The sequence below is a fragment of the Heptranchias perlo genome, chromosome 12 (genome assembly GCF_035084215.1).
Source record: "Heptranchias perlo isolate sHepPer1 chromosome 12, sHepPer1.hap1, whole genome shotgun sequence".
Lineage (NCBI taxonomy): Eukaryota > Metazoa > Chordata > Chondrichthyes > Hexanchiformes > Hexanchidae > Heptranchias > Heptranchias perlo.
In genome coordinates this window covers 32,227,915-32,252,011 of record NC_090336.1, presented here as the reverse complement: position 1 = coordinate 32,252,011, position 24,097 = coordinate 32,227,915, and positions in this window count along the sequence as shown.

Genomic DNA, 24,097 nt, shown 5'->3' with positions numbered 1-24,097 from the left:
ATTGCCTGCGGGATTCCCACCAGCGGGGCTTGCGCGCGCAGCCCCGCACGTCAGCGCGGTACCCGGAAGTGGCCGGGATTTCGTCGCGATCCGGTCACGTGACCGGATATCGGGATTTTCCGGGCCCCCCCGCTGGAAACCCGCCGGAAACCCGACGCCAAAATCGAGCCCTTTGTGTCCTCATTGCAACTTGCTTTTCCACCTATCTTTGTATCATCAGCAAATTTGGCTACAAGACACTCTGTTCCTTCATCCAAGTCATTGATATATATTGTAAATAGTTGAGGCCCCAGCACTGAGCCCTGCGGCAACCCACTAATTACAGATTGCCATTTTGAAAATGACCCTTTATCCTAACTCTTTGTTTTCTGTTAGTTAGCCAATCCTCTATCCATGCCAGTATATTACCCCCAACACTATGAGCTCTTATGCAGTAATCTTTTATGTGGCACCTTATCGAATGCCTTTTGGAAATCCAAATATACTGCATCCATTGGTTCTCCTATATCCACCCTGCCCGTTACTTCCTCAAAGAACTCTAATAAATGTGTTAGACACGATTTCCCCTTCATTAAATCATGTTGACTCTCCTTGATTGTATTATGAGTCTCCAAATGTCCTGCTACTACTTCCTTAATAATGAATTCTAGCATTTTCCCAATGACAGATGTTAGGCTAACTGGTCTATAGTTATTTGCTTTCTGTCTCACTCCCTTCTTGAATAGGGGTGTTACGTTTGCGGTTTTCCAATCCGCTGGGACCTTTCCAGAATTGAGTGAATTCTGGAAGAATACAACCAATGCATTCACTATCTCTGTAGCCACTTCCTTTAAGACCTTCGGATGCAAGCCATCAGGTCCAGGGGACTTGCCAGCCTTTAGACCCATTTGTTTACCTAGTACTTTTTCTCTAGTGATAGTGATTGTTTTTAGTTCCTCCCTCCCCTTTGCCTGTTGATTTTCTACTATTATTGGCATATTATTAGTGTCTTCTACTGTGAAGACAGATACAAAATATCTGTTCAATTCCTCTGCCATTTCCTTGTTTTCCATTATTATTTCCCCAGTCTCATCTTCTAACAGACCAATGTTTACTTTAGCTGCCCTCTTCCTTTTTGTATACTTGTAGAAGCTTTTACAGTCAGTTTTTATATTCCTTGGTGGTTTACTCTCATAATTTATTTTCTCCCTCATTATTATTCTTTTAGTCATCCTTCGCTGGTTTTTAAAGTTTTCCCAATCTTCAGGCTTACCAGTAATCTTTGCCACGTTGTGTGCTTTCTCTTTTAACCTGATACCATCCTTTACTTCCTTAGTTAGCCATGGTTGGTTCACCCTTTTTGTGGAGTCGTTCCTCCTCACAGGGATATATTTTTGTTGCGAGTCATAAAATATCTTTTTAAAGGGAAGGTATCTCTGTCCCAGTCTCAGAAAGCTGCCTTTTCCCCCCAGAGATTATTGGCGAAATATGTTAACTATTGGCTGAAGATCTGCAGGCCACTTCTACCAACAAAACAGCATTGACTATCAGGATCACCACTGCCTTGAATTTCTTTGCAGCTGGACCCTTTCAGGAAGCATCAGGTAATCTTTGCCATTTTAAGAGAGAAAACACCTTTCATGACCTCTGGACATCCCAAAGCACTTCACAACCAATGAAGTACGGTATTTTAAAAGTGTAGTTTTCTTCAGATCCATTATTAGTGCACTTGTTTTTATAGAGCAGATCCTTCTAATGTGCTGTAATATCATCTGAATGCATTCCATATAGACAGGTAGTAACAAGCTGCTGCTTTGTGCGAACATCTGTCTATAATTAAACTGAAATCTGGTGATTGCTCTTTTATGATGATTTTTGTTTCCCATTAAAGTGAATTACACCAGTTGTGGAAGGTAAAGAACACAGCTGTTTCCTCCACAAAGATTGTTCTGGTTGTTGTTGTCGTACCTTCACACTTTTCCCTTGGGGAATAGTGTGAAGTAGTGGAAGGATTCGCAGGCTGATTAACAGCCTGACAGGCCGCGATGTGAACGCTCCTTCCAAGGCCGTAACCGTCTTTATACCAGCCAATGGGGCGGTTCGTCCTATACGGCAGGAGGCTTTTCTGGGCTCCCACAACCCATACCTGAATGGGGCCACTCACACCCATCGGACGTGGGTGTCCTGTTGGATGTCAACCCAAAATTCAGAGCTGGGACTGTCTGGAGTGGGATTCAAACCTCTGTACCTTCTGACTCCGAGGCGGGAATGCTACCACTAAACCAAAGGCTCATTCCATTGTTCTGAAGAGCACATCTCTTCAGTATATAGCCTATAACTTATCCAGCGGAGGCCTTTTTTTGTATAAATTACTATCATTTTCATTTTGGTAATCCTAAGGATATTTTTATAATAACATTTCTTGTTCTGTTATGTACATTGAGTCTTTCAGCTAAAGTTATGATTATCAAGCTGTTGGTCATGTCAGTTTTCTTCTTCCTCATTAGTTAAGTGTTTAAATCTCAGTGTTTTTCCCCTTTCCAATTTAGTTATTATAAACTTTAATTTATGCTTTTGCTATTCATCAATCATCTCATGGAAAAGCCTTTCTCCTTAAATTTTAACTTTTTCTCCTTATGCTCCACACCAAAGAAACTTTTGGTATGGGGGTCTGAACTGCAGTTTTGTTTTTTAAACTGCTTATTCTACAGTGACTAAACTTAAAAGGAAAATCTAATCTAAAAACTAAATCAAAACTAGACAAAAAATACCTCATCTATGTCACACTGGGTATAGTTTCCTCCCATATTTCACAATCTGTACTCGACCAGGCAACTACCCATGTTCAGAGGTCTGACTCCAATTCGCATTGTCTTCTGATGTGCACCCCCCAATTAAACTAGAGAACAGCAGCTAGAAGGCCCTCAGGCCCAAATATAATCCTGAACAGGGAGAAAATTACCTCTGAAATCTTCTGCAATGATTTTCGCTCTCACAGATTTTCTGTTGGAGAGAGTAGGGCTTGTAAACAGCACGTCTTGGTATGCTCTGTGAATGGCCTGTCTTGTCAATCATAAAAATCTCTACATTATGGCCCTGAAATTCCTCTCTTATGATCCCAGCATAACTGGTGGGATTGTGCCTGACATTCCCTTACTGCCAGGGTTTGCAGGGCTAGTGGAACAACACCTCATTTGTAAGAGTCAGGTGGGAGCAAGCACCACTTCAGTGGCATCTCTAGTGCTCCCCTGCCTACGCCTGCCAGAAATTTCTGTACTTGCCCTATGATAAAACTTATTAAGATTCAGTCATTTTATCAAAATATCATACAATATCAATTCATGTTTAATAAGTAATTCTTTTTCATATAAAGTCATCCTTTTGAGCAGATTTCTATTCAGATTGGCATTGCTATTGCGGGCAATTAAAACAAGTGGAAAATGCTGCATTTGCATTCAGAAGATGTAGGTTATCCTGAGGGTTGTTAATTAGAAGTATATCGAGTATCATGTTTAGCATTAATGTAGAAAGGATTAAATTTGGCAAGTTTCACCAAAGTTTGTTTTTTGATATGAAACTACAGTATTCGTTTATCTATCATATTTGTATTCTACATTCACCTTAAAAAAACAAAAAAAAACCTTTTAAGAATTTGTTCTAAACAATTATTTTGCTGTAAACTGAGACTTTTTTTTATGATGCTCTGTGTCTCAGACAAATGCTAAGTTGAGACTGTTTAGCATATACTCGACATCTTATTACACATTATTAAAATTTTATTGCTGGATCCAAGCATAAATTCTGCTGCAAATCATTGCCAGGTGTATCAGGTACAGACACAGAATTAAGCAATTAAAAATGTACATAGTTGAATTATTTACACATGTCATTAACCTTTTGAGCACTGAATGACTCTTAAGCCTGGAAATTGTGCTGCGCAATATTATCATATGAAGACAATTGAGTTAACACTTCCATTAAATTAGTAAATGGAGAAATTTGATATGAACAGGCTGAGTATTCATACGACAATATTTCAGAGTATAATTTCTATTCCCTTGGCCCTATTGCCCCTCCTCCCATTATATTTCCTTCTCTCTTGAAAGTGTTACTACTGGTTGGTATATGGTTTCACAGGAGCCAGCCACCCCTCCAGTACCATGCCCAACTAGTCATTCTCCATGTGTAAGCTTGGACATAGAGTGCTAGCAGGGTATTCAGCTGTAGAGAGTATTGCAGGTGAGCCCAATCCTGTCCCATCTGGTGTTCACATGGTTACATTTTCCAGCAAGAGTTTTATAAACTGAATACTAATCGATATTTTTTTTTCTTTTTATATATGAATGTAACAAGAAACTCACTTGTGACTTTATTGCACAGTTGTATGGTCATTTATTGATGCAAGGACCATTTTACTCAAGATTGAGGGCAAGATACCTGAAAGGTTTTTTAGAAATCATGCAAGACTATTTCCTAACTCAACATGTTAATGGATTATCCAGGGATAGTCATATACTAGATTTAGAAAACGTCTGGGATTTGATTATGAATAATAGGGACAATCAAATCTCCAACACAAAGGTTAAAGGCACTCCTGCCTGGTTCAACGGGACTACCAAGAAATTCATAAAGAAGAACAAAAAAGGCATTTGAGGCATGAAAGAAAATGGCACATAAACAAGCCTGATTCAATGCCAAAAGGCATGCCAAAAGTGAAAAAAAGACATCAGAAAAGCAAAGAAAAATGCTGAATTGAATATAGCAAGAGAAGTGAAGGATGATAATAAAATGATTTTTGGTCATGTACAGTGAAAAAGAAAAATGAGGGCTGGGTTGTGGGGCCATTGAAAGTGGGATAGGGTGAGGGCATGACATCTGATGCTACAAAAGTGCTAAATAAGCTTTTTGCCTCCGTTTTTACCAAGGAGGAGACAGGTAACGTATTTGATCTGGAAAGGGAAGTAGGGGATGTTGCAGAGGTAACTTGTGACACTATTTACATTTCTACCAGCATGGTTGCCGAACAGCTGTGCAAACATAAGGTAAATAAATCTCAAGGGCTGGATAAAATGCATCTGAGGATCCTTAAGGAACTAAGGGAAGAAATTGCAGGCATCTCTGGCACAAATCTTTGAGAAATCACTGAATACTGGAGGGGTGCCTGGGGACTGAAGAAAGGCAGATGTTATTCCAATTTTTAAATAAGGTAGCAAAAGCGACACAGTAAACTAAAGATCAGTGAGTTTGACGTCCATTGTGGATAAAGTTACGGAAACCCTTATTAAAGATAAGATCATGGAGCATCTGGATAGAAATAAAATCATAAAAGATATCCAATATGGGTTCATGAAGGGGAGGCCTTGCCAATCTAATTTTCTGGTTTTCTTTGAGGTATGACAAAGGAGCTGGATAATGTAAGGCAGTGGATTTGGTGTACTTGGACTTTAGTAAGGTTTTTGATACAGTTTCTCTGGAAAGTCTGGTATTGAAAATAAAGAAAGGGGGAATCAGTAGCAATATTTTACAACAGATACATAATTGGTTGATTGACAGAGCCCAGAAGGTGGTGGTACAGGGATTGTCAGCCTGGGAGAATGTTATCAGTGGGGACCCACAAGAGTCTGTTTTGTGACTTCTGCAGGAGGATTTGAATATTATTTGGAATTGGGCAGACAGGTGGTAGATGAAATTCAATGTAGAAAAATGCAAAGTGCTTCACATGAGGACAAAAAATCCAGGAAGGGACTAATACTTAAATGGAAAGAAAATAATGTGTATGGAAAGTGAAAGAGATCTGGGGGTCCTGATTGACAATAAATTGAAACTATCACAACAATGCTTGGTGGCAGTGAGTAAAGTAAATCAGATTTTGGGATGTATTAAAAGGTCAATATTGCACCGAAATAGTGAGATAATCCTGCTACTTTATAAATCACTGGTGTGGCTGCACTTAGAATACTGTGTGCAGTTCTGACCGCCGCAGTACAAAAAGGATATTGCAGCTATTGAAAGGATACAGAGGAGGACAACCAAAATGATTGAGTGGTGTTGGGATTGGATTATGATGAGCAATTATGTCAATTGGGCATGTTCCCACTGGAAGGGGAAGATTGAGTGGTGATATGATTGCAGGGGTATGGTGCCAATGTTAGTACAGTGACTGAACAGCCACACTGTTGCCACAGCATCCCTGTGACGAACTCTCCTTGTATTCTCCTTTCCTGAAGATTCACCACAGCAATGGAGGAATAAGGTGAGGAAGATGATGATACAAAGGAGGCAAGATGGAACTTCTTCCTCGTGCATTATGAGGAGGAGGATGATGAAGAGGGAGCGGAACTCAAGATCAAGGCTAACAAGCAATTCCTGTAACGACCCTCTGGCACAATCCCCTCAATCTCATTCCTGCATCACTTGTTTTTTTTCCCCTACCGCGTACCAGCTTAGAGCCCTTTACCTTGGGTGTGGTGGGGTGGTGGGGGGGGGGGGGGGCGGTGGAATTAGTGAGGATGTAGCACTAGGTGATTCACAGAGCACGAGGGAAGGAGTGGAATGGGGAAGGCCAAGGAGTGGAGAGGCCAAGGAGAGGGCTGCCCATAGCTCTGGAGTTGTGGGATCCAGAACTAATGGGTGCTCACCTGAAAGAAGGATGTGTGAGAAACATCACATGTGCATGCAGGCACTGATGTCAGTCTCTGAGGATGTAGAATTTGTATAAAGTGAATATTTCTATGGAATTCCTGAAGCTGAGGCATGCCTGGAGACCCATTGATTTGTACAGAAGTCAATGTACAATTTGTATAGAAGTCCGTGCAAATCATTGAGTCTGCCAACTTCACCGATCTTCTGGGATGCTGTGAAAAAAATATACACCATTCAACAGTGCTAAACATATTCGAACAAAATTACAAGTCTGGATGTTTCATGGCTCTTGTAATCTTCAAAGAGTTCATTATTGTGGCAAAGTAGTTAAATAATCCTTTGATGAATGTGGTAGAATTTCAGATAAAATGCAGCGATATTTTCTTTGTGACATTACATTTAAAGACAGATGGCTAAATGATTTCTGGTCCGTCGGCAGCAATGGCTTGGGACTGTGTTTGTACTGTGGAATGCGAGTCTCAGCCTTTAGGGGATGCTGTAGGGTGTGCAGTGACATCTGCTGGACTTTCACTATAGTGGTGGGATTACTTTAGTGGACAGAATATAAATAGTTTTCATTTGCCCTTTAAAATGTCTATATCAGTCAAATCCTCTGATTTATTTTAAAATCCAGTCATTAAATATTTTTTTTTAGCAATTTCATGTAGTCTAATACTGCACTGTTGAAGTAACTACATGAATTCTTTGTTCCTTTAATCTGGTGAGATCAGATTTATCAAAAAAGATGAATGAACTACCAAAGCCCTATCCAATTTTGAAGTCATATTTTGTTTAAGAATAACCCTATAATCCACTGCATAACCCACCGCTAGTGACATCATGCTGTAGTCTTTCAGTGATTACATCACTGAAGGAAATAGTGCCTTTCCCCTCATGATCTCACTCATGGTACGCAGTACAAACGGTAAAATACTGTCCATCCATAGCAGCTCTTCTGAAGCTAAGACAGTGCACTTTATATTTTATATAAAATAATAGATACCTGGGAATAAATTCAATGTTACAGCCAAGTGTTAGAATTTCAATTCCTTTTATTCAACAACACTCTTCATTGAGTGGTGACCATTCCTTATGCTTATGCCTCAATTACAGTGAGCTCACAGCCTCTGTTGGGTTACAGTATTACATGTCACTCGTAGATATCTGTTGTATTATGTTACAGTACTGATCCGTGTAACAGTTTGGGGTTGAAGGCTTATCATTGCTCTGCCATACACCTATGGTCACTGCATTGAGTGAGACTCCATTCTGACTGCTGTTGTGGTTAAGCCAGGCATGCTGAACCGATTGAGCCCATTTTGATTCCACCTTTAATTGACATTGGCTCCAGGAACTCAACCAAGGGTTAAAGGTGATGTCTGTTACCTAGAGCTAAGCCCAGAATCAAAGTTGAAGTATCCCTTAACACCTTTCATTTTCCCTAAGAGTCAAGGTAATAAGAAAGAAAAAGAACATGAATTTATAAAACATTTTATCAGGTCCTCAGATATACCAAAGCAAGCAGTGATGTGAGTGTTACACATGGTTACAAGAATAATCAGTAAATCTCTGGCATGTCAGCTTTTTAACATTAATCCCTGCAGTGAAATGGCAGGAAAATACTTTGGAGCCACATGATGCAGGCTATTGACTTCATATTGGTTGCCGTTTATGTTGAAACCAAAGATGATACCTGTACGGCACCAGCCATGATTCTGTTTGGCTATGACAGATAAGTTAAGTTGTTAGTTACCACAATGGCGGCTGAGTTCTTCTGGTGTAGTTTCTTTGAGATGGGAATAGGTGCAGAACTATTTTGTTTTACATCTAGTTATCCAAGAGGTCAAGGTACAGATACTATGGGCTCGATTTTACCGTCGGGTTTCCTGTGGGTTTCCAGCGGGGGGGCCCCGAAAATCCCGATATCCAGTCACGTGAACGGATCGCGCCACGATCCCGCCCACTTCCGGGTTCCCCGATGACGTGCGGGGGTCCGTGCATGGCCCCCGCTGGTGGGAATCCCGCAGGCAATTAAAGCCAGCGGGATGCCACTTGAGGTTATTTATTTCACTTGTTCAGGTCATTAACTGACCTGATTAAGGGACTGTGTGTGATTTTGGAGAAACATGGGACTGTTTCACACACTGGGGGAAACAGTCCCAGTTGAACTGGACGTGTTGCAGCCGTCAGCCTGTGGCAGCTGCAAAGGTCCATTTGACAGGTGGCGGGGGGGAGACCCTCAGCCATTGCAGGAGGCCGCTCTGTCACTTGGGACAAAGTGTGGCCTCCACCACCCCCCTCCGGACGGTCAAAGTCACCAACCTGCACACTCACCCCGGGGTCCGGAGACATGTGCCTACCTTGCGGACCCCGTCAGATGTACATATTGCGGATGGGGGCCGCCGTAGCTGCAGTCATGACCCCCTCGGAGGGCGAACAGCATCACCATCCTCACCAGCCTCGCCATCCACGCCGTCCACCTCTGACACGTGGAGCTCCACAACAGAGTGCTGTGACACATCCACCTGTACAGCAGGAGGGAGGGCTACCGCAGAGAGAGACGCGTCGCAAAGGGCACTACCCTCGCCACAGGGTCCACAGACCGAGGCGCAGCTCCCCGGACCTCTCTGAGCAGCAGTGCACACGGAGGCGCAGATTCACTCGACGTGTAGTCGTGGAGATCTGCAGGCTCTTTCATGCCGAGCTGCTCCTGGCTGGCCCCAGCACCATCTGCTTACCTGTCGCTGCCAAAGTCACCACTGCCCTCCACAACTTCTCCTCCGCATCCTTCCAGGGTGCAGCCGGGTGCACCGCCGATGTCTTTCAGTCGTCTGCGCGGAAGAGCCCTGCAAATACACCTGCACCTACTCTGCAGTGACACAATGGGTGGCATCAGTGGTGGGTCCTCATAGTGATACCCAGGAGCGGGCATTATTGGACACAACAGACAGGATTCGCGGAGACATGGCAGTGGTGGTGCCAATATAATGTGTGATGTTTGTTGCTCTGAAATTCAATATAGGTAACACCCATGGCAAACCCTCAGACACCCTTGTGCATCCCCTTCATGCTCACGACACGTTTGCCTTACGCTGCCTACTGCACATATGTGATGCATGCCCTGTGGCTGCAGCACAGGTGGTGGCAGGTTGAGTGAGGCTGGCCGTGAGGGAGATCCACGAGAGGGTGAGTATGGGATAGAGCCATGAGATTATATGAGGATTGGGTTGCGTGTTAGTGGCAGGGTGAGTACTGGCGAGGTGAGTAGGTGGAGGTAAGATGAGGATGGGGTTTGAGTGGGTATGAGGGGTGATGTGACAGAGTAGTGTTGGCGGTGCCGAAGGAGATGTGGGGTGGGGGCATTGATGTGGCAGACGGAGTGTAGGGGAAAGACTACGTGTTCTCACTGTGGCTGACCTACTGAGGTCATTGGAGCGCCTCCTGCACTGTATGCAGGTGGGCGATATGTTGGTGGCGCAGGTGACCCCCTCTGCCACCTCGAGCTAGGCCTTCTTGGTGGCAGAGGCAGGCCACTTCCTCCCGCCCGCCGGGTGGAAGATCTCTGTCCTCCCCCTCCTCCTCACCCCATCTGATGATACCTGGGGTGAGGCATCATTAAACTGGGAGCAGCCTTCCCCCTGGGCTGCTCCATGCTGTAATTTGTTCCATTGGTTGCAGCATCTGTCAGTGGAGGACTGCCCCTTTAACTAGAGAGCCTCCAGCTGACAGATCGTACTGCGCATGCGCAGCCTGCCCGATGCGCAGACCAGCAGCGCGGACCCCGGAGGAGCAGGTAAGTGGCTCCAATTAGTGGTTTGCCTGCTACGATCGCGCGGGCAACCCACTAATTTCACCGGGCGCGGAGGCCACGCACCCGAAACCCAACCCGCCGGAAACCCGCAGGCCTGGTAAAATCAGGCCCTATACCTTTCAGTTCCTGGTAACACAGGTGTCATTCACATATCCAGTGTTCGTAACAATACCTATGCCATATCCACTCCTGATACAATACATTGAATTAACTGGTATGGTCCCATTTACAGGGGGTTGTGTAGGAGCAGGTCTGAGGGCAGACAGTACAATTGGTTTTAAACTGTACATCCACCAAATTAGCACACCTATTTATGATTTAGTTACTGGTTTTTGGTTCTAACGGAGTAATGTCTGTCTTCTCTGTTGATGTTTAATATTTTAAATTCTAGAAAACTAATTTCACCTTTTTGGTACACTATTCCTTCATAGAGTTTACAGATAAAGCCTGCATTTCAAAAAATAGGTACAAAGATTATTGTGAGCGAATGTAATTTTATATAATTCTAAACATAGGTTTGCTAGATAAAACAGACTTTTCCCCACAACATGTTTGTTCAGACAAAACTTTTTTGTGGAAATGTTCAAGAATATATCCAATAAAGGAGAAATGCTCTACTTGCATCAAGTGACATCAGACAGTCCTAAGTGAGTTATTGTCCTGACAGCAGCTCCTTAATGGAATATTATGACATACATTAACCACACTGTGTCCTGATGATCCCTCTCAAAGAGATGCCGAAGTTACTCAGGGAAAGTTAGTGTTGCACTTGAAGGTAATTTGATGTTGCAGTCTTGTGTATTGGCAACAGGGTCGAAACCGCCCAGCCTCATTTCACTGAGCACCATTAATGGTCATTAAAAAGAGAGGGGAGTTTCATCCTGTGTGACTGAGCTGGATTTGAACCAAGTCTCCAGTGCTGAAAGGATACTGATACATTATGATACCCAGGCCTTGTGTAACCACTATCATATGGTGAAGTCATCAACTTAGAATTGAAATACAGTCAACTTTTGCCTCCCGTAACACTGCTACAACTGGGCAGGCATGCTTCAATGAGACAGAGCGACAGCTACTGAATACCCATCTGATGAGAGCTGACAAATCTCAACCCATATTATTAGAGATTGCATTGGAGTGTTGCAAGCATGAGTTTGACTCTCTAGTGACCACAACAATCAACTATCTTGTCTAATGACCAACTAGTGATTTTTCCTCTAAGGATGCTGGGAAATTCCTCTTCCCCCACCCCCTCTCTTCCCCCCCCCCCCCCCCCCACCAAAGCTCCAGGAGACCAAGATAACTCATGAGTCTCCTTATTTCAAGCAATCTACCTTTCATAACTTGAAATATTCTTCTTTTTCTGGAGCTTGTCCAGTCTGCAATGAATCCAAAATGGTTGACCAGCCTAACTCGGCTCATTAATGGCACCTGGAGGAGTGCACCTGACATGGGGGCTCGGATTCTTCCCATCTAGCTCCAGATAATGCTGTAAGTCGATGCTCGAATGGGTAGGGTGATCCTTGCTGGATAATCAGCAGGAAGAGTATCTGTGCTCATTTTCACTGGTTAAAGCCTAGCAGTATCGCTATGCAAACTTAGGAATCCCAAAGACTTGGCATTTGCCAACATGCACCTGTTCTCTGGGCTTAAATAACTTTGGTGTGTAAATATAGAGTGTGCATATCAGGCAAATGCAAATTACTTGTATAGATTTCTCAGTACTTTTGAGATTCTTAAGCATGAAGATAGGTTTCTGTGCATGTCAGACACCTGACTGACCAAAGAAAAGCTAACTATTCTTATATTTTCTGTGTTTAAATTCCTGTTCCTTGCAACCAACATGCTCATTTTTATGAGATGCTCATACTAGTAATCAGACCATCTTAAACTGTACCCAGCAATGCCACCAAAAATTTGCACAAAAAGCTATCTGCACTTTACTGTGTCGTACGCCGATAATATATTGAATGGTTTGCCATAAATCATGAGGGAAGTGTGCAAGGAGTATGGCTGTCAGCTGAGATCGATGAAACACTAAGGGACAGAAATTACTCTGAGTTATTTTTAGCAAATCCTTCTTTTTGCTATTTTAATGAAGTGGTTAATGTGTTCTTTATGGGCTGGTATTTTCATTAAAATAACAGAGAGGAATTTCATCCAAATGCATTAACCAATTCATTAAAAGTAACACACAGAGGAGTTCTCTAGCCCAAGTTATTTACCTTTTATATAGTAGTTAAGGAGCATTTTTGTTTTATTTCCATGCTGAATGTGGTTGAAGAGCTCCCTGATAAGCACATGAGCGGAGGAACAAAAATTGGTCCCAGCCTTCATCTGGGAACACATTAACTGTTACTGTACTGTGACCTCATTATTGAAGTAATTAAAATATCACGTGACTTGTACCAGCGTGTTAAATCTTTATATTGCAGTTTGGCACTGTTGTTCATTGCTGAGTATGTATTACAAAATTATATTAATGGGTTGACAGAGCTATCTACACAAGTTTTTAAACCCTCATCTTCATCTTACTGCATGTGAGGAAAAAATATTACACATAACAACTTAATTTGTGATTTTCTTTAATTTGCTGCAGCAATTTCTTTTCAGACAAAAATAGATTACATTTAGTTAATTATGCTGATATAAACATGCATTCTAGATGAACATAACCAATGTAGTGGAAGTATTAAATGAATATAATTTACTTTTAATTTTCTATATGTAAAATGATGTGCAGTAATGTTTATAATATGAGTAATTTCAACAATCTTCCCGAGAGATTAAAATCACTGATTAGCATTGGGCAGCCATGAATGAATCTTACCTGTAGTTACATATCTTCAGAAATGAAAGCTGTTTCACATGATAGTCTTATCTGCTTTGACAGCAATTTCTTTGAAAGATATTCACATTCAAATAAAATTTTGGGATTATTATGCACACTGATTTCTCTCTTGCTTGTAGGGTCATCTTTCCATAGCTCAGTTGGTTAGAGTACTGCCTAGTGTAGAACTGAATCAGGAAAATCGTGGAATTTCTGCTCTGTGCTGATTTAGCTGATCTCGCAACAGTTGGATAGAACACTCCAGTAACCAAGTTCATGTGTATGAATATCAGGTGAGGACAGGATTGGGCTTGGCCGTGATGACCACCAGAGTCAAATAGCCTGCTAACACTCATTGTCTAAGTTCGCACGTGAGATACCAAAGGACTCATTTAGGAAACAGCTAGATACTGTAATGAGAAGACAGTACTCTGGAAGGATGAAACCAAATTGGCTGAAAGAACTTTGACCAAATCTATCTTGCAACTTACTGACTGTACAAAATGACTAATTATTCCCAATGTCGTATGAAACAATTTAACCCAACTCGTAATCTGAAATAGATTTTTAAAAATACAATATTGCCAAAAGATCACTGGAAATGACAGATGAGGTAATAATACTACTCAAAATAGATACTTAGGTAAAACAATATTGCTAAGGGACGGTATTATACGTGTAGTGGTATGATGTAAAATCCCAACAGAAATTATTCCTACGGCATAAATGGCATTGTTGAAGGATTCAGTAAGATAATACTGACAATAAACAGTGGGCCATGAATTGTAACCACATGAAGCATCTATACAAAATAAGAGAGGTAGCTGAGGGAAGTGGATAAGATACCACACCATGAGGTTTGATGACATTGTACAGTATCAAGTAAAACAAAGAGTCGAGGCCAGAAACATAGTTATATGAAAGGAGCAATTAAATAGGATACTACCATTGTAATACTGACTAATGACATTTAATAGGAAACTGTTAATGTATAACTGAAAGACTGTTTTAGAGAAACTTAGAGGTGAAATACTTGTGCAAGGTTACCCACCAGATACAACTAGCTTGTTTTTTTTTGTGTGGAACAACTTTACAGTGCAGTAAATATTCATTAATTACACCAATACGAATGAGGGAGAATGTTTTTCAAAAGGACACTGTATTCTGATAAAGAGTTCGGTACACCATTTTTATAAAAATTGGGCAGGAAAGGAGCCGGAAGAACTGTGTGCTATTTTTGTCAATGATAGCTAGTGTAAATCGTTCACATCGTTCACCTGAGGAAGGAGGTAGCCTCCGAAAGCTTGTGAATTTAAAATAAAATTGCTGGACTATAACTTGGTGTTGTAAAATTGTTTACAAGTGTAAAAGACCACAGTGGTGTGTGTCAATGAGTAACATTATTGTGTGGTGTGTTTGCAAACAAATAAAACACTTACCAAACACTTATATGGTAACAGTGCCCCTTTAAACTATGAACTCCGTTAGGTTAACAAATACAGTAGTTTCATCCTAAACATTTACAATCATTTCAAAAGTGCAAATTTAAGCAAATGCTAGCCAGTTCACATTAGTTGTGATAAGAAATAAAATCATCTTATGGAAGACTAGGAAAGCAAACCCTCAGGGCAAGCTGCAGCATTAGTTCAATACCCATGTGGTATTGGATGAGATAGCTCCAAATAACAGTGGCCATGACTTTGTCAACATTTGCCTGAGGAAGGAGAAAATCTCCGAAAGCTTGTGAATTTAAAATAAAATTGCTGGACTATAACTTGGTGTTGTAAAATTGTTTACAATTGTCAACCCCAGTCCATCACCGGCATCTCCACATCAACAGTATTCTAATGTACCATGTGTGTTTGGGGGAGGGGAAATTCTTATAAATCCTCACTAACTATAAAGGAAGATGTAACTTTCTCGCAAGTTATCCTCAATAGTTTTGCTGTTCTTCAACTCAGTGCATTTCTCATTTTATGAACCGCCACAAGAGATTACTGGAGAAATTGCTATGAAGTTTTATTGAGACATGAAACAAGTATACCAAGCAAGCAAATTACTGAGAATAAACAGTATTTTTGTTGGGTCTTCTCACACTGAACTAAGGGGCATCTTGAACCTGACTTATGCAAACGTCTGGTGCATGGTTTCCAGGCTGTTCCATCTGACTATTGCCAATCATGAGAACTATGGGATTAGTGATTTTGAAGTTTCCTGGTCCACTCGTAATTAGTGATGATAGCCGTTGCTCTGAGCTGAAATGTCACCTTTTTGAGGATGCCATTAAATAGACAAAACCACTCAAAGGAAGTACACTTTGTAATAATTATTCAGAAGAAGTAGTTTAAGTGCTACAATAATAACTGCAAGAAGGTACTTCACTTAAACCAATTTATATTCAAAGTAAAATCAGTGAGTGTGATCTTGGCAATGATTTTAATTACTTCTAATAAAGATCACTGTCTTTAACAAAAAGTATGTTTGCCTTAGTGATGGAGGCTATGGCAGCTTGCCACATCCTTGCCTTTGAAAAATAGTGCTGTGTGCACATATAGCATTGCTTTATTATTGTTTTACTTTGATTTATCAAAGCACAGTTCAGCAATAAATAGTTGCAATATGCATACTTCTTAAACATTTCCAATTTTGTCAAATTTTGCTGACATGTTTCGACCCCCTCATTTGCTTGGAGTGATCACAATTCCCTAGTGTTTTGTAGAATATTTTGGCCAGGTGTAAAGAAACATTAAGGACGGCAAACTTGTCAAAAAAAAAATTGAAAAACATAGGTGAAAGAGCCAAGGCCAACAATACAGGACATCACCAAGGTTGAGAAGAGTAGAAAAGAAGATGAGTAATGGTGGTTGGATAATGCCAAGTTTGGATTTTAAAAGACTATAGCCTTCAGGAGGAATGGAAGACTGAGGGAGGTAAGAAGTTCTGGTTCTGAAGTCTTGGGAAAGAATAATTTTGACTAGGAGATGCTGCAATGAGTTTTGATTTTAACGCAGTGAGAATGCATAGAGGTGGAAGGGCATATTTGGAGTTTACATGTTGGAGGAACAACCACCATGCTAGTTTTGATAAAATAAAAAGGAACAAGAAAGGTTTAATGGGAAGAGAGAAGGTACTTTTACACCACAGGTCTCCCTCTCGGCTGTGAGAAGTAGTGTAAACAAGCCTAGTTTCCAGGAACCAATGGAAGAACAAAAACATGAAAACATGGGTCTACTTTTCTGCCACTGAAATTAGATGCAAATTTTAGTGATGTGAATGCGGGAAGCTGATCCCCTATATTTGCCCTGTTGTTTCCCCTATTATTGGTGGAAGCCAGGCCACCGGCAGAGACTGGCTCCAAGGACTGGATTTTACTGGACCTGCCCGGAAGGATAGGGGTGGGACATTTGCCCATGGCCCTGACCCCACCGTTATCCTGGCCCAGTTTCTTGGCTCAAAGGTCTTTATGTATTCATAGCATGCTCTTGGTAGGATTCCCGTCTGCAAGTGGAAGGCCACCAAAGGCTCCCAAGGAAAATGATGGTGGTGCAGCAGCAGGGCTGTCACTGCAGCACCTGAAAAGGCAGGAATGACATTAAAGGACTCAAGGACTCAAAGAATGGAGCAGTGACTGAAGGCCTCAGTTGAGACCAAGGCCTTAACTCGGTATGCGGCTGGAGGGAAAGGAGGTCTGTGGTAGGCCATCTCTCTCCATTTGCTGCTACCCCAGGTCTACCGCCATGGTTTGCCTGGCAGTCCTGGAGAACAGCATGAATTGGGTGAACAAGAGGGAAATGGACCAGAAATCCAGGTCTCCCCCCATCTCCCTTGACATTTGCATGCAGTGGGTGAGGAAAGAGCAGCCTTATAGGGACGGTAAGGCAGCAATAGGCCTCACTGGCCACTTTTGCCCGCTTTTCTGGCTTACAATGAGAAGCATCTGTTCAAACACTGAGCCTTCGTGCTGTTGTGTGATGAACAAGACTGAGTCTTGGCATTAAGTCTACACCTTCTGTAATTAACAATTTAAAATCCCTGCCTTTTAACCCCTTCGTTAATGAGACATCAGTGGTGATTTCTAATCTCGCTATCTTGAATATCCATCTTGATGTTTCTCTGTATACAAAAGAAAAACATTCAAGCTGTGATTGTGTGCTCTTTTCACACCTCTTGTCATTTCTCTCCCCTTCTCTTCTGAAGTCCTCGCTGACCTTGCCCCAGTGAGCATCGATAGTGAGTGTCAGCAGGCTATTCAGCTGTATAGGACATCACAACCATGTTCATTCCCATCCTCCCCAAATGTCCACATGAGCATGCTTCCAACAGGGATCACTGGACAATGAACGGAAGTAGGAACCCTAAGTCATTTTGCCCTCCCTAACTCAGGGATTAAGAGCCCAATTGTAACACTCTTACTGCTAACCTGGCTAAGATTAGATAACCAATGTAGACTGGGTATTAAATTTGGGACCTTCCTGATCTGTATGGGTCACCTACGCATTGGATAAACTCACTAAGCTCAAGTTATGTTTGACACACAGTCTTGGCTGGGGGCAAGGTGGGTAATTTCAGGAATATAGACTGTGCTGCAAAGTATTACCAATTGTAAACAATTTTACAACACCAAGTTATAGTCCAGCAATTTTATTTTAAATTCACAAGCTTTCGGAGACTTCCTCCTTCCTCAGGTAAATGTGGAAGGAGGAAGGAGGTACCTGAGGAAGGAGGAAGTCTCCGAAAGCTTGTGAATTTAAAATAAAATTGCTGGACTATAACTTGGTGTTGTAAAATTGTTTACAATTGTCAACCCCAGTCCATCACCGGCATCTCCACATCAAGTATTACCAAAGAGGCAACAACAAGGTGCTTGTCACAAAGGTCTTGTGGTAAATCTTTAGCTGAGCGGGTCAACATGGGCCTTAGATGAGTTGAGCCTGAAGGATCTGTTTCAGTAGGTGAAGCAAGCCAACTGCTATCAGTATTTAAAATAGAAACAATCTAATTTTCACATTTTAACCTCAATTACATTAATTGAACAAATAATGGTCTTAATTAACAAACACAACACTTTGAAATGCATAATGCACACAAGTGTATCAGCGGATTGTTCAGCTTTAGACTGCATTACGTGAATGTTTTTTTTTCCTGAGTGCAAATAAAAGGATTATGTTTCTGTTTTGAACAAAATGTTCAGAGATGTTAGCTTGAATGTTTTGGCAAAATGGCTTTCCAATTCTAGGTTGGACTAGTGACTCCTGAGTTAATTAATCTGTTTAAAGCTCAGTGCTGAAAACTGGGGGAGGGGGGAGGGATGATCAATCGATTCTAACACATTTTCAGTCATTAGAGTGTTCTGTAATGACAAGTATATCACATTGCAGGGTCAAGCACCGTGCGTATTATTTACTATACCAAAGGGATTTATAATTTTAAATTAAACCCATCAAGTTACTCAATCGCATTAAGTAACATTAGATTCACCACAGCATACTTTTATCGAAGGTAGAGAGATTGATTTCTTTCAATACGTACATTGATGTGTTTCTCAGTGATAGGATGGCACCTTTTCCATGTCAATTTTAATCAGAAAGTGAAGTTTGCAGCATTAATCTGTATCTCCAGTAAACACCAGACACGCTTTAGTGGAATGTGAGGTGCTGCTGGGTCTTTTAGCAGTGGTTGCCTGGAGCAAGTTATTTTTGGGGGGAGGGAATTTTTTCCTTTTATTTATACGGTTCCTTTTTAGGTTCTTCTGCTGCAAGTCCCTTCCCTAACAAAGAGGGTCAATAACCACCCTTTTGAGTCAGCCACTTAGAAGTGTAGTAAAACACCATTGGTCGACTGCTTCCCTAACTGGTTTTCCCTTTCTCAGCTGCGTCTCTTACTTGATACGTGAAGGAATGGCCTGTATGCATTAACAGTGTGTTACTGTTAGAAAATGGTAACCTATTTTGGCACTTTGGAACATTTTTACACAGAAAGGATTGAGTAAAAGAGTAATTTTGATGTGTTTTTTAAAACATAGTATATTGACACAAGTTTGAAAAAAGGAAGGTTCTGAGACAATAGGTAGTTAGGATGCTAATGAGCTGGTAATTATGTTGTTTCCCCATAGACTGTAAATAATAGGCTGTCTTGGCAATCGAAAAACACATCACATTGTTGGAAAGTCTTTGATCCATTTTTTGGTTGTGAACAGAAGGAAAAACGACATAGAGGCAGGGACACCGGTTCTCGAAACAGAAAGCTGTCAGGCAGTCACCCTAGCAAAGACCGAGACGAAGCAATTAGAAATGCGGGAGGACAGTTGGAGGTAATCTTGTTTAAGTCAAATAAGCTGACCCACTGATGTGAGGAGGTGCAGTATGTTCTTTATTTTGTACATTTACATGATGATAGGTTGTACTGATTGAATTAAATTAGTCCAATCATAACTTTTCTTTTCTTCATTTTCAGGATGTGAGCATCGCTAGCAAGGCCAGTGAAATGGTGGTGGTGGGCTTTCTTTAAACCACTGGGTTGTGGTTTGATACAGTTAAAAGGCTTGCTAGACCACTTCAGAGAGCAGTTAAGAGTCGACCAAGTTAGCGTGGGAAGGGAGTCACATATAGACCATACTTGTTAAGGACAGCAGGTTTCCTTCTCTAAAAGATATTAGTGAACCAGTTGGGTTTTTATGACAATCCGACAGCTTCATGGTCACTTTTACTGGTAATCAGTTTTTTATTTCCAGATTTTTAAAAACTGTTAATTCTCAAATTGTTATGGTGGGATTTGAACTCAAATTCTCTGTATTATTAGCCCAGACTTATGGATTACTTGTCCAGTAACATAACCATTACACTACCATACCCACGCTGTTCTTGTTTATTTTTCTGTGAACTAAAATAGTTAATCGATTTGAATCCGGCTTCCTCTCATACAGGGTTTGCAAGGTCCAATCTATGGGGCGATTAAATAAGCCTACTCGCAAAAGACACAAATGTCCAGTTCAGATCGTAAGCGGGTAATAATGTCACACCCCTGGGATCCACTATCGTAAAAGTAGATATATGGCAGTGTGAGTTGACACTCATAAAAGTAAGACGCTCAAACCACTTACAGGAGCAACTGAATACGAGCAGGTATCCACGGCGGACCTGAATTTGTAACAGCTGGTGATGAATAGAGCATGTGGCTTGTAGAACTGAAGATTGGAACCCTCCAGAAGTGATGGAGTGCCACCCAGCCAGGCAAAGTCCACGTAGAAAGCCAAAGCTGAAATTGGGCAAGGGGCTAAGAATGTAACAGTGACAACAGGAGTACAGCTGCAGGAATTGGGAGAGCACAATGACCAAGATTTGTGACATGTATGCCACTTTGGTTATGATGACAGACTGATTGGGCACAATTTTTAAAATCAAAGTGCGGGTGCGTTAGGGGCGGGGTGGGGGGCAAACAAAATTGGGCATTTCTGGAGTGGGAAGTATCCCACTATCGTCCCTCCAGCAATTAAAGATGGCGGGACGATAGATAAACCAACAATTCAAGCACTTAAAGTTCTTGAAAGCTGCCTTAATGTAATTAACCATGATGAAAAGCGATTTCAATGCTGCCTCAATGTGTTTCCCGTGCTGCGTGAAACACGCCATGGGAAATTTGGCGGGTTGCAGTCGGCAGCCATTTGGGCATTTAAAACCACGTTTAACAGATGGGGATAAAAGGTGAGTTATTGCAGCAGGGCACTCAGTTCTGTCAGACAAACTTTTGGCTCGGAGATCTTTGTGTTTAGACTGAAAGGGCTCTATTTTAGCACCCGCTACCGGGTGCGTTCCTGGCGGGGGGGCTCCGAAAATCAGAGAATTCCGGCGCGGTACCGGAGCCCGCCCCGAACCCGCGTACTTCCGGGTTCCCCGCTGACGTGCCGGCGTGCGCGCGCAGCCCCCGCTGGTGGGAATCCCGCAGGCAATTAAAGCCAGCGGGATGCCACTTGACAATATTTATTTATGTATTTCAGGTCATTAACTGACCTGATTATGGGATTATGTGGGATTTTAGAACAAAGTGGGACTGTTTCCCACACTGGGGGAAACACTCCCAGGTCAAATGGACGTGTTGCAGCTGTCAGCCTGTGGCAGCTGCAAAGGTCCATTTGACAGGTGGGGGGGGGGGGGGGGGGGAGAGACCCTCCGCCATTGCAGGAGGCCACTCTGTCACTTGGGACAAAGAGCCCTGCAAATACACCTACACCCACTCTGCAGTGACACAATGGGTGGCATCAGTTGTGGGTCTTCATAGTGATCCTCAGGAAAGGGCATTATTGCACAAACCAGACAGGATACACAAAGACGTGGCAGTAGTGGTGCCAATATAATATGTGATGTGAGTTGCTCAGAAATTCAATATAAGTAACACCCATGACAAACCCTCAAACACCCTTGTACATCCCCTTCATGCTCACGACACGTTTGCCTTACGCTGCCTACTGCACATATGTGATGCATGCCCTGTGGCTGCAGCACAGGTAGTGGCAGGTTGAGTGAGGCTGACCGTGAAAGAGATGCACGAGAGGGTGAGTATGAGATAGAGCCATGAGATTGTATGAGGATTGGGTTGAGTGGTAGTGGCAGGATGAGTACTGGCGAGGTGAGTAAGTGCAGGTAAGATGAGGATGAGGTTTGAGTGGGTATGAGGGGTGATGTGACAGAGTTGTGTTGGCAGTGCTGAAGGAGATGTGGGGTGGGGGCAGTGATGTGGCAGACGGAGTGTAGGGGAAAAACTACGTGTACTCACTTTGGCTGACCTACTGAGGTCATTGGAGTGCCTCCTGCACTGTATGCAGGTGGACGATATGTTGGTTGCACTGGTGACTTCCTCTGCCACCTCGAGCCAGGCCTTCTTGGTGGCAGAGGCAGGCCACTGCCTCCCGCACGCCGGGAGGAGGATCTCTGTCCTCCCCCTCCTCCTCACCCCATGTATTGATACCTGGAGTGAGGCATCATAAAACTGGGAGCAGCCTTCCCCCTGGGCTGCTCCATGCTGTAATTTTTGCTATTTGTTGCAGCATCTGTCAGTGGAGGACTGCCCCTTTAAATAGAGCTCCTCCAGCTGACAGATCGTACTGTACATGCGCAGCCCGACCGACGCGCAGATCAGCAGTGGGGAACCCGGAGGAGCAGGTAAGTGGATCCAATTAGTGGATTGGATCCTACAATCGCGCGGGAAACTGACTAATTTCACCGGGTGCGTTACCCACGCCCCCGATAGCCCCCCCGCCGAGAACCCGCAGCCCTGCTAACATCGGGCCCAAAGTTCTTGGTTGACACTCAGAATTGTTCAGTTTGCACATATTTACCTACTTTTCGGACCCCCTCAAACTGGCACCATCAGGATGGGGGGGGGGGGGGGCGCGATGGCTGCATTCACCAGTACATCCGAGGATGAGGAAAATCACCAGCCTCGCAGCATGGCGTGCACTCCCGCCACTTGAAGATCCACAACACAGTGCTGCGCCACAGGCATCTGCACAAGATCACAGAGGGGAACAACAGAGGGAGCGACATCACTGAAAGGGTCTACAGACCGAGGCTGAGCTTCCTGCACCTTTCTGAGGAGCAGTGCCAACAGAGGCTGAGAGTGAGTCGCCAGGTGGTCGCAGACATCTGCAGCCTCCTTCATGCCGAGCTGCTCCCGGCTGGGCCAGGTGGCATCGCATTGGCCGTCGCAGTTAAAGTGACCGCTGCCCTCAACTTCTTCACCTCTGGATCATTCCAGGGTTCCACCGGTGACATTGCCGGGGTCTCTCAGTCGTCAGCACACAAGTGCATAAGGCATGGCCTCGCGATACGTCAACTTCCCCATGGACGACCTCAGCCAGACAGAGAGGGCAGTGGGTTTCCACCCTGTGGTTGGCTTCCCACGGGTACAGGGTGAAATCAATTGCACAGATATAGCAATCCAAGCACCTCCACACGAGCCAGGACTATTCATCAACAGAGAGGGATATCAGTCCATCAATGCGCAGCTCATTTGTGACCACCAGAAAAGGTTTCTTCACGTCTGTGCTAGATTCCCTGGCAGCTGCCATGATTCATTCATTCTGAGCCCTCTTCCACACACCAAACAGCCTTAAGGCCTGGCTCCTCGGAGACAAGGGATACCCCCTGCACACTTGGCTCATGACACCTCTGAGGAACCCCATCAGTGAGGAATAGCGTTGATACAATGATAGTCACATTGCCACCAGGTCTGTCATTGAACATGCGATAGGACTGCTGAAGATGCGATTTCTGTGCCTGGATCAGTCTGGGGGAGCGCTTCAATACGCACCATCGAGAGTGGGTCGAATTATAGTTGTGTCCTTCACAACATGGTGCAACAGAGAGGGGTACTGGTTGATGAGGCCTCATCCAGCATCTACATCTGCCGTCAACATTGAAAAGCAGCAGGAGGATGAGGACGAGGAGGAGGAACGCATGGGTAGAGCAGTGGCTCACCTAGCTGCCCGTGAGGCCAGGGAGTCACTCGTGAATGTTTCTCATAAGGAGATCACAAAGTGAGAATAGTCTGGTCCTCAGACCACCTGAAAAGAGCAGCGCCAACACCAGCCAGCCACCCCGCCCTCCCCGTACAAAACAGTCCTGCAACTACACATAAACCCATTGTAAACTCATCCACTGGGTGGCATCAAGTTTCGCCGTTCATGATGAAGCTCGTGTTAGAGCACTATCACAAAGGCAGTCAAGAATGGCAAGATGTGGCAGTAGTGGTGAGAAGTATAACATTTAATGGGAATTTAACAAAAACCAGATATAAATGAAAAACATGACAGTCTGTCAGATACCCTTGTGCATACCCTT